We start from the raw sequence: 14348 nt of genomic DNA, 5'->3' as shown, positions 1-14348 counted from the left end.
AGAGATAACTTCATTAGTATAACTGTGTTCTGGCATTCTTTCAAACTCTTTGACATTTAATGCTGATGTCTAACTTCTCACGCAACAAATATTATGTCTATGAATTACATCAGGAAAATGGGGGACACCATCTTAGAGCAATGTTTCTTAAACCTCATTTTTTTTTTACCAAAATCCCCTGGAAAGCTTAATAAAACTAAGATTGTGGGACCTCACTCCTAGAATTTCAGATTCGACTTGTCTGTCGAATTTTGGAAGCCAAAATTTTTCATCAAGTTCCCAGGTGATGCCAATGCTGCTGTTTTGGGGCACACACTTTTAGTGAAATGGTTATTAGATAGCCTTCTTTAAAAAAAGAAAAAAAAGAGGAGTGGTAAATGTCAGGAAATTTGATGATGCCAAATAAGCATTTTCATAAAATAAGAAACTATAAAAATTATAAGATATGGAGGACAGTTTTCAAATTTGATTTGAATATAAGTAGTTTATTTTATCACTATATATAACAGGGTAAAGGAATCACACTGAAATATGCTGTCAGAGGAATCATTTACTATTTGTAAGAGCAGATTATGAAAAGTTACTGTGATGTCAGGAATGCTTCACCATAATTATCATGTAAGATATAATTGCTGCCAACTATAGAGAAAGAGAAATGTAAACAGTGACTGTTGGGTCGGTATTTTCTTCAGGCAGAACCATTTATCTTAAGACTTGCTGCACAACATAGCAGACAGATTAAAGTAAGAAATTGGGTTAAATGCTTTAACTACATCAAAAAACACCATTGGTGGGAAAACTGCTGAGAGTAATATCATTAATAAACTCTACCTCACAAGTCATTATCAGTCTTTCTGAAATTAAACTTTCAAGGAAGAAAATATGACAAACCATGCTATAAAGTACCACAGAAAATTGTATAATTCTTTAATGTTAAAATATATTAATGAGAGAGGCTTTTGCAAAATGTATGGGGACCTGCCAAGAACAGGTTTTGAAACATGATTAATGGGTTCAATGTATCAATATTAAGAGACAGGTTTTATAAAACCACACTCATTCATTATTAAATACACAATGCCAGACATTGCCTCAGGTATCATAGGTTTACTAACAAATACAACAAAGATGTGCATTATCTTCATACAGCTTTCATTCCAATGGGAGAAAAAAACAATTACATATAACCGGACATATACAAACACATTCATAATTATTTTGACAAAATTAATGTAAACTAAAAGTCAAAATCTTATTTTAAAGCAAAATCAAAAGATAGTGCTATCTACTGTTGTAGGAATAGGAGTTTAACGTAAGCAATATGATACGTATGCATGCTAAATAGCTTCAGTCATGTCCGACTCTTTGCAACTCTATGGATCCCAGTCCACCAGGCTCTTCTGTCCACAAGGTTTCTCTAGGCAAGAATACTGAAGTGGATTGGCATTCCCTCCTCCAGGGCATCTTTCTGACCCGGGGATCCAACTCACATCTCTTACTTCACCTGCAAGATGATATAGTGTATATTTAAAACTTTGAGTGAAGGCAACATCAAAGATATAAAATGGAGAAATGTGAAAATATTTTTAAATGACATTAAAAGAAATATCAAAGAACAACAATAAGATAATATCTATAAGTCTGAGAATGCTTATGAAGTTAAAATAAATAGTTATATGCCAAAGCAGTGATGATAAACATACTGTAATAAATTGGTACAATAAGAGTAATTTTAAAAATTGTAGGAGCAAGAATTAGCCATTTTAAAAAGCCCATACCCCCTTATAAAGGTTTTATAAGCAATTTTTAAATCATATTAATGTTATGGATTATAGATTCTCAAGATGTATTACTAAGGATGTATTTTTTAAAAATAAAACTTTAACAATGAAATACAATGATATAATTTCAGGATAACTATCTGAAACAGTAAAAATATGAAGTGTATTAGTAAATATATACATTATTGAAATAGGAAAAATAATTAAAATATGATAGAAAAAAAAAAAGAATGCCAAAAAAGATCTTCTAAAAGATATGGTAATTATTTTGTCCACCAAGAAAGCCTCCAAGTGAACAAAAAGAAAAAAGAGTTGAGGGTAGATAAACATATTTTCATGTAGGAGAAAAGAGATTATGAGGTATGTATACAATAGAGCAAGTGGTTGATGTCAGTGTGCATTAAAAATTTAAACTGACAAGGTGAAAACATGTTGCAATAAAAGTTTCATAAACGTTTTCTGGATCCATTGTTCTTACATGTCATAGAATCTAATTCCAAGCATCATAGGTGTCAATGCTTCTTTCAAATAGACAAGTGTTTCCTGTTTCTTCTTACTGATATAGAAAGTCTTAGACTGGAAATCCTCAGTTTATTCACCTATGAAATTAATTCTGCTTCTGCAAATGAATTTGATTAGTTTAAAATCACTGTGGAATATATCAAGATTAGCTGTATTGAGTGCGACTTTAGAAATAATAGGGACTTGGAACTCTAATCATTTCTTATTAACACAGCTGAGTAATCATCTTAGAAATGTGGAAAAAAGAATCTGTATTTAATGATTACTTTACACTTCTCCAGACTAAAGGAAAAAAATCATATTGACTGTATTCTAAAATCATTACTACCAAAATATTAACTGGAAGATTTACAGAAAACTCATGACTTTATCTAAATTTCATCTTTTTTTTTTGATATGTGTAACAGCATATTAAGTTTAAAACTTCGAAAACATTATACTGAGTAACAGAAGATGAATACAAGAGAAACATACATGCTATACAATTTCTTTGAAATGAAACTCAGGGACAGTTAAAACTAATCCATGGTGACAACAGATCTAGTGGTTGCCTAGGGAAAGGGGTAGTACCCACGGGGAAGACTGCAAAGCAGTAAAAAGAAACTTTTTGGATGATATCAATGCTTTACATCTTAACTGAGGTAGTAGTTTCATGGGTATATGCATCTGTCAAAACCCTTTGTTTATGCTTAAAATATATATTTTTTTAACTTTTAAAAATTAATTTATTTTAATTGGAGGCTAATTACTTTACAATATTGTAGTGGATTTCCCATACACTGACATGAATCAGCCATGGGTATACATGTGTTCCCCATCCTGAACCCCCTCCCACCTCCCTCCCCATCCCGTCCCTCAGGGTCATCCCAGGGCACTGGCCCTGAGCACCCTGTGTCATGCATCAAACCTGGACTGGCGACCTGTTTCACATATGGTAATATACATGTTTCAATGCTATTCACTCGAATCATCCCACCCTCACCTTCTCCCACAGAGTCCAAAAGTCTGTTCTTTACATCTGTGTCTCTTTTGCTGTCTTGCATATAGGGTTATGGTTACCATCTTTCTAAATTCCATATATATGTGTTAATATACTATATTGTTGTTTTTCTTTCTGACTTACTTCGCTCTGTATAATAGGCTCCAGTTTCATCCACCTCATAGTGCTGATTCAAAAGCATTATTTTAAATAGCTCAGTAATATTTCATTGTGTATATGTATCACAGCTTTCTTATCCATTCGTCTGCTGATGGACATCTAGGTTGCTTCCATGTCCTGGCTATTATAAACAGTGCTGCGATGAACGTTGGGGTACAAGTGTCTCTTTCAATTCTGGTTTCCTTGGTGTGTATGCCCAGCAGTGGGATTGCTGGGTCATAAGGCAGTTCTATTTCCAGTTTTTTTAAGGAACCTCTACATTATTCTCCACAGTGGCTGTACTAGTTTGCATTCCCACCAACAGTGTAAGAGGGTTCCGTTTTCTCCACACCCTCTCCAGCATTTATTGTTTATAGACTTTTTGTGAACAGCGATTCTGACTGGCATGAGGTGGCACCTCATTGTGGTTTTGATTTGCATTTCTCTGATAATAAGTGATGTTGAACATCTTTTCATGTTTGTTAACCATCTGTATGTCTTCAAAGAAGAAATGTCTGCTTAGTTATTTGGCCCATTTTTTGATCGGGTCATTTATTTTTTTTTTGGAGTTGAGCTGCATGAACTGCTTATATATTTTTGACATTAATTCTTTGTCGGTTGCTTGGTTTGCTATTATTTTCTCCCATTCTGAAGGCTGTCTTTTCACCTTGCTTATAGTTTCCTTCGTTGTGCAAAAGCTTTATGTTTAATTAGGTCTCATTTGTTTATTTTTGCTTTTATTTCCATTACTCTGGGAGGTGGGTCATAGAGGATCCTGCTGTGATTTATGTTAGGGTGTTTTGCCTATGTTTTTCTCTAGGAGTTTTATAGTTTCTGGTCTTACATTTAGATCTTTAATCCATTTTATTTTACTTTTGTGAATGGTGTTAGAAAGCATTCTAGTTTCATTCTTTTACAAGTGGTTGACCAGTTTTCCCAGCACCACTTGTTAAAGAGATTGTCTTTTCTCTATTGTATATTCTTGCCTCCTTTGTCAAAAATAAGGTGTCCATAGGTGCGTGGGTTTATCTCTGGGCTTTCTATTTTGTTCCACTGATCTGTATTTCTGTCTTTGTGCCAGTACCATACTGTCTTGATGACTTTAGCTTTGTACTAGAGCCTGAAGCTCTTGCCAATTAATGTTCCCTGGAGTCAGGAGTTTTCTGGTGTTCTCAAGTTTTGGATTTAAACCTCCAGCCTCTAGCTTTCAGTTTTATTCTTACAGTAGCCTCAAGACTTTTCTGTCTATACAGCACTGATGATAAAACATCTAGGTTAATGGTGAAAAGATTCTCCACAGTGAGGGACACAGAGTTACATGGAGAAGAGAAGAGAGAGGAGGGAGATAGAGGTGACCAGGAGGAGAAGTTAAAGTGAAGTCGCTCAGTCGTGTCCAACTCTCAGCGACCCCATGGACTGTAGCCCACCAGACTCCTCCATCCATGGGATTTTCCAGGCAAGAATACTGGAGTGGGGTGTCATTGCCTTCTCCGAGGAGGAGAAGAGGGGGAATCAAAAGGGGAGAGACCAATCTAGCCAGTAATCAGTTCCCTAAGTGTTCTCTACAGCCCAGAACACCCAAAGAGATTCAGAGTTGAAGAGGAGTGGAGAGGAGAGGAGAGGAGAGGAGAGGACAGAGAGAGGAGAGGAGAGGAGAGAGAGAGAGAGAGAGGATAGAGAAGAGAAGAGAAGGGGGAGGGAAGAGATAGAGGTGACCTGGGGGAGAAAAAGGAGAGTCAAAAGGGGAGAGAGCATTCAAGCCAGTAATCACACTGCTAAGTAAAAATGGGTATTGAAGATTAGATTCTTAAAGGTACAAAATTGATAACAAATACCAAAAAGCAAAGATTAAAAATCTAGAGTAGAGGTTTGACTCTCAAAAATACAATATTAAAAATACAAAATGAAATAACAAAAATTATAAAATATATATATGATATTTGCTTTAAAAATAGGGTCTTTTTTTTGCAAGATAATAGTAGGTTTTAAAAATAAAAATTAAAGGAGTAATAGAGAACTTAAAAAAATAAAAAATGGTAATAGTAAAATATATCTAGGAATTTCTCTGGAGCTATTGAGGGTAGTGTGGGGTCAGTTCAGTTTCAGATAGTTCCTTGTTCCAGCTTATACTTCTTCTCAAGGTCTATAGGCTCCTTCCAATGTTTAGTCAATGCTAACTACTGGGTTTTAATCTGTTGCACCTGTCACTTCCAAAGCGGTTCCCTCTTCTTTGTTTCCTCTGTTTGCAAGTCTCTTCAGTGTCTTAATTTCTGCCCTGACACAAGGGGGCAAAGGTTGTCACTTATTTAGGCTCACTTGTTCAGTTGTGCTGTGGGGAGAGAGGAACAGTGCAAACAAATGTCACTGGCATGTGTGGGGAGTGCTTGCAGCGTATGGACCACACTGGATTTGCCCCAGCTCATGGAGTGTGTGCTTTCCGGGTCTACACTACTCAGGCTCCAGGTTGCTCTGCAGGGGAACTGTCCAAAGCAGGCACCGGGCTTCATGTACTTCCCAGGTCTAAGCTGTTCAGGCGACCAGGTGTTGGCAAGCACTCTCAGGTGGTCTGTGCATCTTAATCACTTCCCCAGTCCCAGCCACTTGGTTTCCTGGGTGCTCCGCAAGAGCACTGTCTCTGGTGTGCCATGTGTCTCCTCTGAGCTGATCTCTGCCTGTGACCCTCCTGGCAGATATCAACTGTCCAGGATCCCAGGAATACTTGGTTAGCAACTGGGAGCTTGCTCACAGTTTGGTTGGAGGATGCCTTCTCTGGGGCCAAAATGGCCCCTTACTTTACTGCTCTGGCTGTCGCCTGCCTGCGGCTCTGCCACCGGAGGGACCGGTTTGTAGCCGGCTAACTCTCCTCTGGTGATTGCTCAGTCCTTTGTTCTGTTAGCAGGCCAGGCTGTGCCTTAGGCTAGAGTTTTTTGTGGGAAAGTTTTTTTTCTCTCTCTCTCTCTTTTTTTTCCCCCTCTCTCTGGCTATCCTACCGTTTGGGTTGCTAATGCAACCAATTGTGCCTCCCTGCCCAGCCCCCACTGGCTGGTGGTGAACGTGAGCACCTAGGCTACTTCCCTGCTGGGAGTTGTGGTTAGGGGCGTATTCTATGGGTTTTTTTTTTTTTTTTTTCCTCCTGGTTATGTTGCCCTCTGAGATTCCAAAACTCTCCACAGACCCACCAGTGAGAGGATTTCCTGGTGTTTGGAATCTTCTCCTCCTTGACTCCCTCCCCGGGACAGGTCTCCGTCCCTAACTCTTGTCTCTCTTTTTGTCTTTTTGTATCTTGTCCTACCTCCTTTTGAAGAGCATGGGCTGCCTTTCTGGGTGCCTGGTGGCCTCTGCCAGTATTCAGAAGTTGTTTTGTGGAAGTTGCTCAGCATTCAAATGATCTTTTGATGAATTTGTGGGGGAGAAAGTGACCTCCCCATCCTATTCCTCCGCCATCTTAGGACCACCTCTCTAAATTTCATCTTAACACACACAGGCATACACACACCCATGCATGCATGCACGCATGCACACACGCACTTCCCAGGTGGCGCTGTGGTAAACAATCTGCCTGTCAATGCAGGAGATGCAAAAGATGTGAGTTCTATCCTTGGGTTGGAAAGATCCTCTGGATTAGGAAAAGGCAACCATTCCAGTATTCTTGCCTGGAAAATTCCATGGACAGAGGAGAAGGTGGGCTACAGTCATGGGGTCACAAAAAGTCAGACACAACTGAGCATGCATGCAAGTAATATACACACAGCTTATTGGAAATACATTGGTTTTTACCAAAACAAGTATTTTAATGTTATTTGTTGTTTTGGCTTTTCAATTGACTTGCTTACTTATTTTTCATTTTATTATGATCTACCATTGGATGCTCTCCTGCCATACCATAATGATTAGAAATTCAGATATGTACTTTTAAAATTTTACCTTTTTGAAAATATGTCTACTATTTTATGGTTTAAAGCAATCTATATGGATATAAAAGGTAGCTTGGGTGTTATTTTTTTCTCAGTGTATAAAAAATAATCTGGAATCTAGGGTTTGATTATATAATCTGTTAAATCTCTCCTAGCTTTGGGTGGTTTTCAGGCAATCTGGAAGCCCTTGGCTTATAGATTTCTGCCTTCATATTCACGTTGTAGTCTCTAAATTTTCAATCATTTTGAATTGGATCCCAGCCTACTGCACGACTTCACTTCATTAATTACACCTGAGAGGAACCTATTTTCAAACAAGGTCACATTCTGAGTTTCTTGACGGTAGGTCTTTAGCATATGAATTCTGGGCTGCTGCTGCTAAGCTGCTAAGTCTCTTCAGTCGTGTTCTACTCTGTGCGACCCCATAGACGGCAGCCCACCAGGCTGCCCAGTCCCTGGGATTCTCCAGGCACTGGAGTGGGTTGCCATTTCCTTCTCCAGTGCATGAAAGTGAAAAGTGAAAGTGAAGTCATTCAGTCGTGTCCGATTCTTCACGACCCCATGGACTGCAGCCTACCAGGCTCCTCCATTCATGGGACTCTCCAGGCAAGAGTACTGGAGTGGGGTGCCATTGCCTTCTCTGAAATTCTGGGCTAACTCAGTTCAAACCATAATAGTCGTTTTAATACACTTTCCGATTTGGTTAGAGTTGTGATTTTTATTGATATGTAGTTGATATATAACTTTATACTAGTTTTAAGTGTATAGCTTAATTATTGTTGTATATTTTGCAAAATGATTACCATAATAAGTCTAGTTATTGATTGACTTGCACAAAAAATGTTTTTATATTGTGTGACCTAAGTTTCAGTGTGCTTTTTGAAATCCAGGCATCCATTATACATGGATATTTTGACATCCAAAATGAAAATCCACTATCTTTTAAATGGAATGTTTTGTTACTTTTTGAGTGGGGTTGTATTACTGATATTTGGTGTGTTTTTTTTAGCCACCTTTTGACTTATTTTCTCATTATCTATAATTTGTTAAGTTTTTGTCCTTTTTCTTTACTTATACATTATTGTTGCAAATTTGATTTTGTTTCCTCCCTCTCTTTGCTGCACTAGTTTGAGAGCTATGTTTATTCTTACTATTATTTTAGTGAATATGCTTCACCTTCTGATATTCATAAATAATTTAATAAGTATAATATTTTCTAAACTCTAGTCTCACCAAAAAAAAAAAAAAAAACTTGTTGGAGCATAGGAGTGATGGCAACATGATTGAACTCCAGGTGCTTTTAATTTTTCCTGGCTTAATTGGAGCAAATGCACTACAGCTTCTCCACAAGCTTGACAGTATACACTTTGTCTCACAAAACTTCCATTCTTACTCAGTTTTGTAGATCACAGATTTCCTTTTGATTTTTTATTGTAGGCTCCATGGATGATTGAAACAGAAACAGCACCAAATCCTGCCCTTATAGATCTTCCAAGGTATGTAAGTGAAATTTATATTATAAGCTTGTATGTTTTAAACAAAAGTGGTGACCCCATGGACTGCAGTGCACCAGGCTCCTCTGTTCATGGTATTTTCCAGGCAAGAGTACTGGAGTGGGGTGCCATTGCCTTCTCTAGTTACATGAGAAGTAATAATAAATGCTGTGAATATTGTGGAAATACACCCCTGAAATTAAAAAAAAAATCTAAATGTCCAGTTTAGTCAACATTTCTGAATTTAACTTCATGAGTATTTAGGAGTGATGTACATATCAATCTAATTTAAGAGAAGAAAGAAAAATGAAAAAAAAATGTATAATAACAAAGGAACTTGATCATTATTATGAAGTATTGCTTCTTCTGTTTAGCATAAAATTTTCACCATGCAATACATGTGTTGCATAACATGAATGCTTCTGTCATTTTAAATATGGTTAATATGCAAGCCTAAATGTTATGTTTGCTTACATTTTGTTGATTTGGATGGGAATAAAAATTGGTCTTTCATTTTGCTTTTTGGAATACTGGAAATTTCAAGCCTTTCTGTCTTTAAGAAAAAGATCTTAAAATTTATCTTGACTCAAGGTATATTTTGAAATAAAAGCAGGATTACATTTTTCATGGTGAGAAACTAAAGAGAGTGTTGGAAGAAAAATATGGGAGTTACCAGCTAGGGCCCAAGCCTGACAGGTGATATGGGAGAAATGAGTCAATAAAAGTATGTGTGAGCTAGGAAAATGATTGGAAAGAATGGAGAGCTGAATCCTCACAGACCAGTAAGACTGCATTTATAGGAGAGAACCCCATTTCCTCACATTGGCATAAAAATGGCCTCTGCTTCGGTGTCCTACTCATTAGTCATTTACCATGTCACATCACTTACTGTTAATTCCATTTTATCATCTCATTTGAAGAGTTGGAACTCTGGTTAGAAACAGCAATTTATAAGAAAATACAAGTATTTAAAAAGTATTGGTTTATTTGCTTTGTGCTACTTAAGGGGAACATTCCATAATGGCATTAGATGAGAATAGATTATTTATAAGAACTCTTTAATGTCATTGCCTATCATTCTATATCAGAAAGAACTGTTTTGTCAACAACTAAAAAATTAATCAGTCAATTTAAGAAAGAAATGGAAAACTTGACTGAAGTAAACTTGAGGATTATATCTCAGGAGCAGCCTTTCTGAAAGCTCTGAGAACTATTTCTCTCATTAGAGGTCAAAGCACAGTTACATAGATTTTTGAGACAGAGGGCTGTACATTCCATGATGAAGATAGTTTGCACAGTCCAGACCTGTAAGTACGAAGTGGTAAGATGTGACCCCATACAAGATCAAGAAGGAATATTATCTTTTAAGAAGTTGTCTTTTTGTTGCTAGGGGAATGTTGTTTTTTATGGTATTTCTGCTAATGATGAGGTTTGGTTGATGTAAATATAATGTAGATACACAATATACAGTACAGGAGAGAGGGAAGGTCAAAGGACAATGACAATTTGAAAATTCTTTCATGTCTTGCTATAGAATATGAATTTTATTTCTCAGTTACGGTAATTATTATAGATGTATACATGTGTTTCTTATTATTTTTCTTGATTAATATAAGTAATGTCTTGCATGTAATCAACACTCAATAAATTTTAGTGTTATATTTATTATTAGAGTCACATAAGCATGCATGCTCAGTTGATTAGTCATGTCTGACTCTTTGTGACCCCATGGACTGTCACCCTCCAGGCTAGAATACTGGAATAGGTTGCTATTTCCCTCTCACATATCAGGTGGTCTCAATATTGGCTTGTATACTCATTTTTGGAGGAATAAATACAAATCTTGTCTAGATCTATCAAAGAAATAGTGCACTGGACAGAGTTAAACAGGCAAGGAAGGCTTTATTCAAGAGTGTTACAATAGAGAAGAGAAAGTGGACTCAGTTCTACTGAAAGAGAAGGTGAGATTTATAAGGGCTGTTGTGAGCTACTGAGAAAACACTGGGAGGTGTTGAGGGGGAGGCTGGTCAATATGATTAGGCCATTTGTGTTGCTGATTGTCACCTTTTGAAGTCAGTGTCCTTATTGCCCAGTCTCTATGGGATTGCATGTCAAGGGAGTCCCCAGGTCCATGGGGAAGATACTCCCTGCATTCCAGTAAAAACTGGAGAAGATTTACACCTCAAAGGAACAGAAAAAATAATTTACAAGAGTTCTAAAGAAGATGCTTTGAAAAAAGAGAGGTCAGGGACTTATAGTCAGGAAGAAGACAGTTCAAAATATAGTAAAACTGAGACAGGAAGATTGACTTGTGCAGCCCATATGCACAAAACAGTAGGGGACAAAAGCACTTTGTTCTGAATTATCTTGAAAATAACTGTTTGTCCATATGTTAAGGGACTGAAATAGTCTAGGAGTTAGAATACCCTTTATGAACATAATTGAAGAATTTTAAAAGTAGAAAAATATCATTTACTATCATTTACTCTAGATAAAAACAAAGTAATAACTCACTGTAAAGTTTTTTGCCAAGTGAAAAGGTCTTTTGAAAAGTAAACTTACTGTTTATCTGGACTTATTTTAAAAGTACTCAAGTACTTTTATAAGTCTTTTATATCCTATTATTCTAATTATTAACTGAGAAATGTTACTGATAAGAGAGAGATGGTTCAGGAAGTAGTACAAAGTAAATAGAGGAAATATCAAAGTTAAAGCAAGGATTTCTGTGACTCTGGTGAGCAGATAAACTATATCTTTGATGCATATTTCATAGCCATCTAATGGACAAAACTTAATATAATGGTTGCTTAAAGGTCTAGATAGAGCAATGTGAAGATATTGCAGTAATGAGCAACTTTAAATGCTTTTAATGATAATCTAAGGAACTATGCTGATATCTTTAATAGATTTGAAATGATTAAATGAAGAATAACTGCATTGAAAGTAATCTGGAAATCCATGAGGCATATCCTCAGTAAAATAATCACCAAGCAAGAATTTTTTAATAGCAGATGACTGAATGTCAAAATACAAAGTCATACTATGCTAGAATTTAAAATTAAGCATACAGCATTCACTAGAAAATGTATATATTGAAGTCAGGATGTTAAAAACAATTCTATATGTAATCACAAAAGAATGAAAATGGACATTAAAGTCTTCAAATGACTCATTTAGTTTAGGGATCATTATAGCTTAACATTGATAAATGTTATGTACTTGTGCTTTTTTTTTAGGAGAAAGAGATCACAGATAATTTAAATATTTTAAAATAATGATACAGTAACATCAAGTTTTTCAATTTTAATTTTTTAATATTTGTTTTTATATTTAATGCACATATGAGTGAAGTTAGATTTTTTTTTCACCTTATAATCACCAACTCAATGGACATGAGTTTGAGCAAGCTCCAGGAGTTGGTGATGGACAGGAAAGCCTGCCATGCCGCAGTGCATGGGGTTGTCAAGAGTCGGACACAACTGAGCAACTGAACTGAACTGAATGTTACCAGTATCATAGGATAAATGTATTGTCTTTAATAAATCAGTAACAACATAAAATAATAATAAATTGAAATATATCTCATGCCTGAGTTGAAATAGAGAGTCTTTAATATTCCTCAATAAGTAAAAGACGCTTACTCCTTGGAAGGAAAATTATGACCAACCTAGATAGCATATTCAAAAGCAGAGACATTACTTTGCCAACAAAGGTTCGTCTAGTCAAGGCTATGGTTTTTCCTGTGGTCATGTATGGATGTAAGAGTTGGACTGTGAAGAAGGCTGAGTGCCGAAGAATTGATGCTTTTGAACTGTGGTGTTGGAGAAGACTCTTGAGAGTCCCTTGGACTGCAAGGAGATCCAACCAGTCCATTCTGAAGGAGATCAGCCCTGGGATTTCTTTGGAAGGAATGATGCTAAAGCTGAAACTCCAGTACTTTGGCTACCTCATGCAAAGGGTTGACTCATTGGAACAGACTCTGCTGCTGGGAGGGATTTGGGGCAGGAGGAGAAGGGGACGACAGAGGATGAGATGGCTGGATGGCATCACCAACTCTATGGACGTGAGTCTGAGTGAACCCCCGGGAGTTGGTGATGGACAGGGAGGCCTGGTGTGCTGAGATTCATGGGGTCGCAAAGAGTCGGACACGACGGAGCGACTGAACTGAACTGAACTGAATATTCCTCATGAAATCATTTTGGAAGTTAGAAAGCATTTGGTATGGTCCCATGAAATATTTCCCCCGAAAAAAATCCCACTTTGCAACAAATATTATTAAAGGTGGTACTATATATTTAAACCCTCCAGCTAGAATAAGACTGTGTCACAGATATTTATCTGGGAAATTGATTATAGCCTTTGTTTAAGACTTTTTTTCTTCTAAAATACCTTTTAAAGTAAGTAGAAATAGTTGTAAATAAAATTAACAATGTTTCCACTAATGGAGTCTCATGTGGAAAATTCTTCAGATGGAATATAAGAAAACTCAGCAGAGACTACACAATAGTGTAAGTTAAAGCTGTTCTTCCTTTGGTATAAAAATAATACATTTCTTAAAGGAAGGCTCAAACATCCTATTATTATGGTAAATATAATCTTGACTATCACTGTGCTTTCATCATATCAAAATGATATGTTTAGAAAGGACAATTATTCTTTCCTGGTCTATTTCAAATTACCATTTTGAGGGCTGAAAGTGTTAATTTGCGCATTACTCTTTATTCTTTCATACTCTTCTTCCATGAGTCCACAAAATAACTATACTACTTCAATCTTTTGAATATATTCATTACCATTCATGTATTTCATATGCAGAATAATATAATCTCAATTAATCAATTATTTTTTGACATAGATATTATACTCTATGCTTGAAGAAAAGAAATAGTTGAAAATTTTATCCCGTTAATGTTACTTCTGAAAGTATTCCTGAATGATTATGACTCTTCAAAGATATTAAAGAACAGTGAAATGAATAATTTAAAATTGAAACAGTTTATACACTTGGAATAATAATCCTCACTACCAGCAAGGAAGGAGTAATTTTCAGTTATTTGACAATTCAGAACACTATTCTTAGTCTTCAGTCAGTTTCTTTCACAAAATATTTTTCATTATACTACAAATTTTACACTAAACTATATGTATTCCAATACAATACTTAATCTGTTTTATGGATAGTATAGTTATTAAAATATTGAGGTAAATATTGTTATGGAAATTAATAATCACAGTAATGTTAACTACTTGCACAATGTTTTGATTACTTTAAATTGATACATATGTATATATACATGATTTAAATTTAATTTCAAAATAACCAGTGGAAAATTATATATACAAATATACAGAGGAATAAAATTTTATGTATGTATAATACATATATATTGGTTGGTTTTTATTTTTGGCAAGTATAGTATAGTATCTGTCTCTTTGGTTCAGTTGACTGAATTCCCTTTGCTCCCCTCTCAATAAATTTTTTAATTAAACAATTTGTTTT

Source organism: Bos indicus, chromosome 6 (assembly GCF_029378745.1).
Source record: "Bos indicus isolate NIAB-ARS_2022 breed Sahiwal x Tharparkar chromosome 6, NIAB-ARS_B.indTharparkar_mat_pri_1.0, whole genome shotgun sequence".
Classification (NCBI taxonomy): domain Eukaryota; kingdom Metazoa; phylum Chordata; class Mammalia; order Artiodactyla; family Bovidae; genus Bos; species Bos indicus.
This window is presented reverse-complemented; position numbering follows the sequence as displayed.